We start from the raw sequence: 12,381 nt of genomic DNA, 5'->3' as shown, positions 1-12,381 counted from the left end.
TGGCAATAAGTTTGGAACCGAACGCAAAAATACGAAATTAAGAAACACCAATATTTTTTATGTGTAATATGCAACGGTATATATATATGAAACGCGTGGTAATGTTAAATTGGTCTATTTTAAAGCAAAAGCACAAAAAATAATTAAGAAGTTTGTTTATTATATAATGCGAAATATGGAAGAAACAAAATGTGTCTGAGAAATAAGTATGGAACAGTATAAATTTGCAAAGAGATTAACAATAATTTTTTCTGTATTTATATTGCCTAGTATTTTCTGACATTTGTACATGCATATTAGTTAGTTACTTCACGGTTTTCATTTCATTTCAATACTCTTTTCCTGAAATCCGAATCGTAACAAAGCCACTGGTAAAGTTGATACCCTAATGTTTATGTTTTGTCACTGTTTACTGCACTCGCTTACTCGCGAGTCTCGATCACGTGCCACTAAGTGGGAACAATACTGTAAACGTAAGCCTACGACACATCTACCAAAGCCAGTGTTTTTTGAGACAATAAACAAGCAAGTCGAATGCATAAAACATGCCGCCACGCAAACATTTATCTAACGATTTAAAGTTACGCATAATTGCATTATTGATAGAAGGAAATACTCAGCAAAAAGTAGCTGAAATTTTGAATCGTAGCCGAAGCGCAGTAAGTAAAATAAAAGGAAAATTTAAAATAGCAAAGTTATTGCCAGGGGTTGTAGAACAGAATTTATCATCAGACTCCATAGTCAGAACCTTCGAATCCCTTACAGCAGACCTTAACGAATCTTCCCTCGACCAAATGACATCGATCCGCGAAAAGCTGCGACAATTATTTTTTAACACGGCCCGCCGACGAGTGGGTGGCATTTGAGACGCAGTCCACGGGAAGGTTCGTTAAGTTCGATTTTAATTTCGGCTACAGTATAACGAGCCGCTGGTTAAGAGCGCGCGACGAACTTATCGATTGCGAAGCCGCGGCGAACTCTCGAGCGTTCCTCGAGAATGCATCCTGGATTGCTCTCGCTGTACAGCGAGAATTGATCGTCAGTTTCGCCAGGCACGCTCTCGACTGTGAAATAGCGTTGCTTCTTTCGTGGCGCGTTTGCGTTTTCCCAAGGAAATGGTCCTGGCCGCGTTAAATTATGGATGCCACTGGGGGCGCTGCCGCGGACTCTCCGTTTGCAGCAGTTGAAGGCCGAGCCCGATGGACGTTAATATTTACCGCGATTTGTTCTCCCATTGATCCCCGAGCGAATCCCCCGGTGTTGACGGCAAATGCATCGCTGGGTATTCCAGGCTTTTCTTTGTAAATCCGGCAGGATAAAGCTAGAGAAATTGCATCGCTAAAGGGATATTCAATAAGTGGCACGGTAGCGATATATAATGCAAATTCTATTGGACACTTTCATATTTATATAAGGTTAGGTTAGGTTGCCTCGCAAACGCAGTGGGCGGAGCGAAGAGCGAAGCATGGTGGTGGGGTCAGCCGAGGCTTGTGGAGGGGGGAAGTAACTTCTGAGTGGCTTTGAACAGCCACTTGGGTTCGCGGCGACTATAGTGAGTTTAAAGGGTCAGACCACTGGGTCAAGGAATACCACATCTTTCGGAATTTATTTCTAAGTGACAAAAACACTCTTCTCGGTTAAAATTTTCAATAAAAATACAGACATCTTCGAATTTTAGAATTTTTTTTAACGCTTTCTTTAAAAAAAACGAATATGCTTTTGAAGCTTGAAAATTGCTGCAAACAGCTTTTCGCTTTCAATTTCCCGGCGAAGTGGCAGTCTCTCAACAATCAAACGAAAGGATATATTTAAATTCCTTCAGCCTTTCCCACATCTCCTCGCAGCTGCCCCTTTCACAAACATTCGCAATTACCTACTCTTTCCAACTTTTTCTCCTTTGATGCCGCTGCTTCTTCCTACTTTTCGCGGCATTGTCGGTTAAACGTGGAAGAGTTTAATCTTCCCTCTGTCATGTTTCGTTCCGACGCTTCCCGTCTGCACGGTTCCATCGTTCTCTGGCCGGCTTAATGAAAACTGCAAAAGGGAGAGCAGCCGCGCCGGCAGAAGAACGAAGCCATATTTTCGCCTGTTCAATCACCGCCCGCCGCGGTTCCCGTAATTACGCCGGCCGATAATCAGCCGCGCGCGCGATATCCCATTGAAGTCTGCGGCGCGTCCAGAAGGAAATTCCATCGGACGTTTAAACGTCGGAGCAGCAGCTTCCGCTCGGGATCAGCATCGCCCACGAAACCCGAGGCACTCGTTCAGCTTCCACCTAATCACACTTCTTCTTACCTCGTAATAGAAAAAAAAAAAAAAAATAGGAAAAAATTGTGGGATGTTCGGTGAACTGTGAACGTTGCAGCGAGCAGCACCCGAGGAGGCATCAACGTTATCTTTGAGAGGCGAGGCATGTCGAGGGAGAAGGCAGAGCTTCCGAGAGATCCCGCGTAATTATATTAAACAACTTGGATGAAAGTTGCGGTTCTCCCTCAATTTTTCTCGGTTTACTCGCGCGATACTCCTCAGGGGCGCAATCGATAATTTCAGCCGGTGTTCTCTTAATAAAAGCGCCAGCAGAGGGGTGAGAAATGAAAAAGTAGTTGGGGAAAAAAAAAACATTTTCCAACGGTGGCCTTTCGCGCATCAAAAAACACTCGCTGGCTAACGACGCGGACGTGAGAAGAATTTTAATCTCGAAGCGCCGCGCGAATCTGGCGAGGGGCGGGGGCGAAGGGGACGTCCGATGGCACAGTTTCGTTCGCGTGCTACATTTACGATAAATTTTCTGATTTAGCGGAAGCTCCCCTCGTTCTTCTACGTTTCTTCGATTTGGAAGTCCCTTCCGCGTCGATCTGTGATTGACGACGATCGGACACAATGCCTGGAGCCGTGCATTCGTTTGCTCGGTTCATTCGAGGGATAAACCAGTGGACCGATCCATTTTTCAGTCCTCCGGCGTCATTTGATAACGACGCGAATAAAATTAATTCCCGACGATATTTAATATTGTATACTCTTTCGGGGAGTGTGATCATTAAATTTTTGGAATGGTTTAACTAATTCCTTTGAAGCCGCTGAATTTTCGAGTGACGAGTTAACTCGTCCTCCCCAACGAAGTGGCGAAACAGCCTCCACCCGTGGCAAATTACTGGTGATAGCTCGTTACTGGCAGATTACAAGCGGATGACTAGTTTCGAGGTTTGACGAGTGACCTAGTACCGGAGCATTACTGTTGGCTGGCTGGAAACCAGAGATACATACCTCGCGGGTTTCTCTAGCGAAGGGAGAGGATTTCCCTTCCCAACTACTTTGCGTCACACCTCCTGCAAACTCTTAGCGTACAATTGACGATAAATCAAATCCGCATTTCACCGTGGTAAATTAATGTTCCCCCATATTAGAAACCCCACTGTACCTTAGTACACCTACAGTGGCGGACAAAGGAAAGTTTAAAAGGAAAATTATACCAGAAGGACCACGATTTGTACAAATCGAAACTTTATTTTAAAAGGCTAGTGATTTTTTTATGAATATTTACATCTTATAAAGTAATGAAAAGAAAAAAAATACAGAAAGGAATAGAAAGTTAATAGTTTAGTTGATAAAAGGAAACAACTGAGAAAAGTCGATGGATAAAAGTAAGTTTAATCCCACATTTCTGTGATAACCGTCTTTATATTTGACTACTTTATTAATTTTAATATTTTGTGGGCCCTCCGTTGCTGTCTATTATAGCTTGCAGTCTTTTTGGCATACTTTCAACTAAGTTTTGTAATATATTTATTGGAAAAGTATACCACTTTTGTTGTAGAGCTTCCCAAAATGATTCTTTATTGGTACGCGCTCTTAAGGGAGTATGCTCATCTAATAGTGTCCAAAGATTCTCAATCGGGTTGAGGTCTGGCGATTGTGGTGGCCACTCGAGTTTTTTAATGTTATTTTCGGCAAAAAATTTGGGTGCCACTTTTGAAGTGTGCTTGGGGTCGTTATCTTGTTGAAAGATAAATGAACCCAAGTGCATTTTTTCTGCTGACTGCGATAAATTATTGCTTAAAATATTAACATAACTAATACCAGTCATTTCCCCTTCAATTCTGACTAATTTTCCAGTTCCCGTTTTCGAAAAGCAGCCCCACAGCATTACACCATACCCTTTTTCTTTTTTTTGTGTTCATTAATTCAAATTTTGATTCGTCAGACCATATAATACTTTTCCAAAATGATAAGGGCTTGTTAAAGTGCTGTTTAGCAAATAGCAGGCGTTTCTTTTAATTTCTAGCATTAATAAAGGGTTTCTTTTTCGCTGTATAATTGTTTAATCCGTTTTCATTCAGCCTTCTTCTCACGGTTCTTTCGTGTATATGAACAAGATTTAAATTTTCCTTCACGGCTCGAGCAGATATGGCGGGATTCTTTTTTACTTCCCGAATTATGATCTTATTATCTCGCAATATTTTCCGTGATCTACCAGATTTGATTAAATTAGTGACTGTTCCATATTTTTTTTGTTTATCACAAATTTGTTTAGCTCCCATCATCGAAATTTCATACCTTTTTGAAGTGTCTTTAAATATTAATCCATTTTTTCTATCTCTAACAATGAGGCGCCTAATATCGACTGATTTTATATTATTTCCACTTATCTGTGTAATTAAGTATGCACAATATTATTAAAATCGATACATATATAGAAGGGAAGAGAAAGATCAACAAATGTTCACTAGTTTATGATGTTATGATATATTTATGACAATGTTAAAGCTTTTAAACTTACTTTTGTCCGCTGCATATTTCGAACGAACTCGACTGTTAACGTACTATGTTAAAACAGTCGCATAAAGAATAGACTTTCTATGTCGTATAGAATGGGAGAATGCCCGCCGATTTCAGGAAAACACTCTAGTACTAATGTTACTAATATTCACGTGCACGGGTACCATCATTAAACTTCCTTTTATCCGTCACTGTACACACAAAAATACTCCAGCACGATTGACTATCTCAAAAATCCAGCGCGTTGGACCAAGTATTTTTTTATTAAATAAATAAAGCAGCTAAACAAAAAACCTCCAATTACCCACAGCCGAAAATTCCTCGCACGTTCTTGATCTTCCCGAAGCTCTAAATCCAACACCCAATTCGTCTAGCACGTTATCACGTCCACAGCGTGCCCCAATTACAAGCGAAATTTGGGCCAATTGGGTGACACACGAACCCCCGTGCAGGCAAAAGGCAGCCGTGACACACGACTTCCTCCGCAAGGGAAGGTTCTCGGTACACGAGCCGAAATTCCCCGCCTACCTCAGTCGCATCTTGAAGTAATAGCAGAGCCGACGACGCTCGCGTGAATCATTACCCAGTCTGAAATACACGGCGTTCAATGAACAGCCAGGGCGAAAGCAGCTCCCGGTCGGGCCGGGCGCGCGCACGTGCGGGACAGGCACACGACACGCCTCGCCGTCTCCATTCAGTACGGCCGAGTTAAAACTGTTTCACCCAGAAGTGGCGTTGGCACGTGATTACGCTGGTTATTCTTGGCTCCGGGAGAGTTTGACGCACGCCTCCCTCCGCTGGCGCTGCTCTCGTCTCTCCACCGGGAGACCGGAAGCGCGTAACTGGAACGCGTCGTCTGGGCCGCGGACCAGTGCCACCGGAAGAATAACAAGGGATCGAACCGACCGGGGGAAAAAAGGGAGCGCGCGCGGTGGAAGAGATATAGCTTGCGGGGGCGCGGAGGCACTAGGGGCTGAAGACAGTGGCGCACTTGAGCACTGAAGAGCGCCGGAACGCTCTCTCCCGCGGTACAGAACTTTTTTCCCCCGCGTAATATGATTTTTTATTACCGACAGATTGAGGGCACATCAAGTTGGATAAGTGCTCTTCCCTTCGTTCCCTTCCTTTCTTGCTGAATTTCGCGCGACGAGGTCCCCGGCCGCCCCGGCGGGGGTAGTTCCGCGTCGTCTTCAGCGTTAGAGTATTAAGAGCTCGGCACACGCTGGCGAACTTTGTAACGAGCCCTGAAAAACACATTTTGTGACACGCGCTCGTGAGTTTTGCACACAACTCGTGCTTGTACCCCGAGTGCCTCGACATGCCCCGTACATCCGCTGCGCGGGGCAGGGAGAGCACTACTCGCGGCAGGATTTTGTTAAAAGGCGACATGCCGTCAAATTAATCTCGCTGATGCTGTTCAGGGGTGACTTTAGCTTCTGGTTGTTGTTCCTTGAAGCAGGGGGAGATCGAGGAGCTACCCTCGTCCGCGTTGAAATTCGTAAACGATTTACCTACGCACTTGACGTCTAAATTTGAATCATCCTTTGCTTATATTTCGGCTCGTTGCTATAATTCCCTCCCACATGATATTCGAGGTTTAAATTCGTTTCCTGATTTTAAATGCAAAGCTCGGCGATATGTAAGGTTACATTATGCGTCATAATAACTTTCTAGTTTCTTAATGTTAGTTAGTTTTTAGTTATTTAGTTAGTTATTTAGTTATGGTTAGGCTTCTAACAGTATTGTACTGCAGCCTCGCCATTTACTTCGCTTGGCTTTATGTATTATTTTCTTCTGTGGATGTGTCAAGTAATAATGACGAATAATATAATAATAATAATAATAAAAATAATAATGATAATAATAATAATGATAATAATAATAATAATAATAATAATAATAATAATAATAATAATAATAATAATAATAATAATAATAATAATAATAATAATGATAATGATAATGATAATAATAATAATGATAATAATAATAATGATAATAATAATAATGATAATAATAATAATAATAATAATAATAATAATAATAATAATTTAAATAGTTGAGGAGTTTAAATGGTAAAGGATGTAAGTGCTAGTAGTTAAAATTTTCAATAGAAAGGTAAAAAGCATTACTGTTCATTTTGTCACTTACATCACTCGTTTGTCTCAACTTAATTGTTTATCGCCATGAACTTCCAGCGTATACCTTAGACCATATATACCTACAGACACGGCCAGCTCTATATGAAGCCACGAGTCATAGTGAAGCAAAGATACCTGGCAAAAGTGACGTCACTTGTGGGCAAAAGATAATTGAAAATGGTGGATAGTACCTCATACCATATATACAAGTGAGGTTATATCTTTTTCCGTGAATAATTTTTGAATAATTATTAATAAAGGTGTAAACATGTTGTACAAAGAATTGCAAAGACAATGATTAAATCGCATTTTCGGAAATATTTATACATCGCCGTAACTTCCATCATTACTTTGCCCACAGGTGACGTCACGATGATTTAATCTTTGCGTCAAGGCAGTTACCTGAAGCCGTGTCTATAAGTATATATGGTCTAAGGCGTATACCACCTTTACAGATTTTTAGAGGGACACAAAAAGACGACGGCCGTGAATATGGCTGCCACTTTCGCCGTTTTTCACCACAGAAATGGCACTTACGGTTTTAGCTCTATCTTGCGATAACCCCAAAGGGCTGTCCTTAAATTACGTAATGGTAATTCTGGCGACTTCTTAGTCCCTCCCTGCCCCAATATAAGAACTCCTAAGGTTTTATATCGCAACCCCTCCCCCTTCAGTGCGTAATATCTTTTGCATTGCAGTTTTGCGGTTATTAAAATTCTTTTAAAGTTTTCTATAATTTATTTAACTCGGTTTCGTGTGCGCGATGAAACATCCTTTCTTAGGCTACTCATATTGAAAACTAGGTTAAAAAATATTACGGAAGACGGTATCCGACTCCCTCTCCACTCTGCAAGAAAATGCAAGAAATTCGCAACCCCTTCTCACCCCAAAAAGCCTTACGTAATTTAAGGACGACCCCTAACAGTTAAAATAAATTACTCTACCACTTATAACCTTTGCCACCATATTCCCCATGGAATTCACATACTTTTCCCACTAAAAAAATTATTTTTTATCTTTCTGGCAATTACCTACATCGTTTACCATTATAATTACTCAATTCTCTAATCGCCTGAATATACCTTTCGTCACAGGAGTTCTATTCTTACTTGTATTTTGTGTATCCTACTTGTCGATCAATGGGATTTTCCCTCGTAAATGAATGAATAAATGAGTCCGCAACGTCCACCATGTTCGCACTAATCTCTTATATTAAACTTGATAAATGAAACCCCGGCGATACGCAGATGAGTTAGCCCACGTCTAATCGGCAGATCTTCGCCGAGGGATCTCTTCCAATAACCGTTCGCTGGAGCAGAATTTTTCGGAAAGTATCATCGCGATCACTCGTTCACGCAAGATTTAATACCCAGCCGCGGGTGCACGTTGCCCGGCCCGCACAATATTGAACGCACCCTATGGCTGGATTTTATTGGAGGAAAGGGAGGAGGACAGAGGCCACCGCAGCCACCCGTCTTCGCAAGGCCTTAATCTCCTCGATTATTTCGTTTGGGGATGCCGCCAACAGATGGTGGGTTCGAGCCGGAGAATCAATTCCGTGGAATCGGCCCCTCGAGGGGCCTCCGCGTTTCGCTGCTTGCGGGAAACATTGGAAATTGCTTGGACGCCAGTAATTATACGGCCTCGGCTTCTCCTAACCGTGAATCGCCAGGCAAGGTCTGCACGAATCCCCCCCCCCCCCCCCGTCGCCCTGTTCGCTATCGAAAACGTCCATTATCATAATTTCGCTCTTGAACCGCAGAAAGGAACAGTATAGCAGTTGTTGAATCGTCCCGGGCCAATTTTACACTGCTCCCAAACGCACCCATTGGCGATCGCTTTGCGATGTCTGCAATTATGTCGCCGAAAAACGGTTTCTATAAGAGTTCGCTCTTCGACCGATTCCCCTTTTTGTTTTAGCTTAAGTGATGTCTGCGTGGATAAATTCCTAGGTGGGTCGAGTAACAGAGAGATAGCTGATGTTGATGTTTGAATGGAAGCAACCTTGGCGGTGTAGTAGTGGGGGAAGGTTGCTCCGCCCACTTTCTCGTCTCCCGCTTGAGCATGCGCAGTGGGGACCTCAGTGTTGCTCGGAGCAGTTGATTTCTACTGTAGCTACTTTGTTTCGTTATAAAGTGGACCTGTATCCTTTTTACAATGCAAGATAAATTTCTTTGAATTTTTTTGAATTTCTTTGAATTTCTTTGAATTTCTTTGAATTTCTTTGAATTTCTTTGAATTTCTTTGAATTTCTTTGAATTTCTTTGAATTTCTTTAAATTCCTTTGTTAGTTCATATGGGAGTTTAGGTTCAAAGTTTGGAAAATTATTGTAATATCTGATAAGCAGGGCTTTAAAACTGTTTTAATAACGATTTCGGTTCTCCAAACGGTTATGAAGAATCTTTATGTTGAATAACCGTTACGGAGAACCGAAATTTCCAACTATTATCTGCTTCAGTTACGGTTCCAATTTCCTCCCTCATATCGGTTCCATAACCGTTACTTTTTCGGTTCCACATCGGTTCCGAAACGGTTCTAGAATCAATTCCTGTATCGACTTTTCCCTAATTGATATCGTTAATTATTGTAGCTGCAGATTATTGTATATGTGCATATTCTTTACAAAATCCCTATAGAAAAAGAAGAAACATTTATACATATCATTTAGGGTAAACGCACCAATAAATGAACACTCAAGGCTAATGAATAAACACTTTTATAAAATTATGTTTGCAGCGCGATTGATTCCACGCGCTGCAAAAATTGTTTGGATATGAAGCAAGAAATTAAAAGCAGTTTCTAATTAATTAGTTGCTTATTTTAATAACTTATTTTACTCATTTTAATATAAAATGCCCATTCAGTGGTACGTGTTTATTTATTGATACATCCACCCTATAATAAAGCGTTGAAATAAATAAATCAGCTACATATTTTTTACGTTCACACACACTACATCATTCAGAATAGTAAGCTGAAAGTTTCTCCTGTTTCTATAAGGATTTTGTAAAAAAAAGATGAACATCTACAGCAATCTATAGCTACGATAATGAATGATATCAATTAGGGAAAAGTCGATATAAGAATTGATTCTGGAACCGTTTCGGAACCGATATGGAACCGAAAAAATAACAGTTATGGAACTGATATGAAGAGGGAAATAGGGACCGTAACCGAAACAGATAATAGTTGGAAATTTCGGTTCTTCATAACAGTTATTTGGAATAAAAGTTCTCCATAACCGTTTTAATCAGAACCTTTATATAACAGTTTTAAACAGTTATTTTCGGAACCGATATAGAACCGAAAAAATTACGGTTATGGAACTGATATGAAGAGGGAAATAGGGACCGTAACCGAAACAGATAATAGTTGCAAATTTCGGTTCTTCATAACAGTTATTTGAAATAAAAATTCTCCATAACCGTTTGAATCAGAACCTTTATATAACAGTTTCAAACAGTTATTTTCGGAACCGTTTCAAGCCCTGCTGATAAGTACAGAGTAATGACTTTGGGAGGCATCAAAGTCTTTAGCTTCCGATTTCTCAGGTGAAAATTGTCAGCGTTTGAAAGTGAAGAATCGTACGCACAGATTAGCGATAGTTATAAACTATGGACTAAGGCTAATGGCACCGTGGTGAGGGCCACATATTACGGGCACTGAATTATATAGACGGTTGTGAACGTTAGATACTATAAACTCGGATTCTATAGGCTAAGGTGCCATAGGTCACGGGTACCGTAGATCATAATCTGAGGAGTAGTGAACTCTGCGAACTGTGGCCATCACTGGCTATCCGGTTTACAGGCTATAGGCTGCGGAAGAAGTCCGCAGAAATGAACTATGGCCGACGTAAACTATCAACTTTTAGGGACACGTACTCGTTGGCATTTGAAAGGTGGACAGTCAAAGAAACGTGATGGTAGAATTCAAAATCTCTAGATCTAGTTCCTCATCAAATGCTTAAGGGGGGAGCCTGGTGTAACTAAATGAAAATTGAGGCATTTTTCGGGAATTTTTTTTAAAGAAAGTATTTGATAGATCTTTCTGAAACTTTCAGGATATTGTATTAACAGGTTAAGGTATATAACAAAAAAAAAATTATTAAAAAGAGCGGCAAATAACAAAGTTATGCCCAGTCCGTTGGCGACGCAATTATTGCACTGCGGGCAACGTAGCGTCTTTTGGTTTCATCTGAAACCAAAAATCGAACAATTTTCTTTTAGTTTATGAGTGTACGCACAGAATGAAGTAATTTGAAACTTAAAAGATGCAAAATGAACAAATGGCGGCCTCTTGAATAAAAAGTTCACTGTTTCCAACGAAATTTTGCCTTAAATGTCTAAAGAAAAGTTATTTATTTAAACAATATCATTATACTAATAACTTAGTACTATGAAGAAAATGTTCACAAATATCCGTGCACAAGGCCAAGTCGATTGGTTGAATATTTTTTTAGTTACATTGCCCGCAAAGTATAAAACTGTCGTTTCGAGAAAAACACATTTCAAGTTTTGTGGTAGCCTGGCGCTCCGTAGCAAAATCGGCTATATCCGCTTTAATTTTTCGAATTTCGTTTTGCGGCTTTGGGAACATATTGTCGTGATATTCAACTATTGATTTATGCAAAAAAAAATCGATTTCTTCGACCCCCTACACTAGACTCCCCCCCTTAAATGTGTAAAAAAAGTTATTTATTTAAACAATATCTTTATACCAATAACATAGCTCTGTGAAGAAAATGTTCACAAATATCCGTGCACAAGGCCAAGTCGATTGGTTGAATATTTTTGGAGTAATATTGCCCGCAAAGTGTGAAACTGTCGTTTCGAGAAAAACGCATTTAAAGTTTTGTGGTAGCCTGGCGCTCCGTAGCAAAACCGGCTATATCCGCTTTAATTTTTCGAATTTCGTTTTGCGGCCTTGGGAACATATTGTCGTGATGTTCAACTATTGATTTATGCAAAAAAAAAAAATCGATTTCTTCGATCCGCTACACCAGGCTCCCCCCTTAATACAGAAAATCGGTACCATAGACTCCCAAAATGCAGAGAATATCCGTTAAAATATAGAAAAATCTTAAGTGAAATCGGTGCGTGCAAGTTCCTCATAACAAAAAGCAAAACTCATTTCCATCGAAACAGTCCCAACATAAAACAAAAAATCAGTGAAAGTTTATAGCCTCGCCTCGAAATTCAGAGTCCATGGAAAATTGTAGAGAAAGTATACCTGTACACGGTTGTAAAATATGGGACAGTAAGTCATCGGTTCCAGCGTGCAAGATTTGTGGCAGGAAAAGGTCAAGTTTCGCCTGCACGTGTCCTAGTCATTGTTTCTGTTTAAACCGAACGGAAGGCGCAAACCAGGCGATCCCGAAGAAGAAAGCGTAAAGAGGAGTTGAGAAGCCGGACGTGTTTACCAGCCCAGCAAACCCTATGACACTTTTCTGACCTTACTGCT

At 40.7% G+C, this 12,381-nt stretch overlaps 1 protein-coding gene across 3 annotated transcripts in view; it reads left to right on the top strand.

Annotated features, from left to right (window-relative positions):
• LOC143371642 (uncharacterized) overlaps window positions 1-12,381 on the top strand; it is a 185,319-nt gene that overhangs the window by 54,706 nt on the left and 118,232 nt on the right. The gene's annotated exons all lie outside the window — the stretch shown is intronic.

The sequence above is a fragment of the Andrena cerasifolii genome, chromosome 1 (assembly GCF_050908995.1).
Source record: "Andrena cerasifolii isolate SP2316 chromosome 1, iyAndCera1_principal, whole genome shotgun sequence".
Classification (NCBI taxonomy): Eukaryota; Metazoa; Arthropoda; class Insecta; order Hymenoptera; family Andrenidae; genus Andrena; species Andrena cerasifolii.
This window is presented reverse-complemented; position numbering and strand designations above follow the sequence as displayed.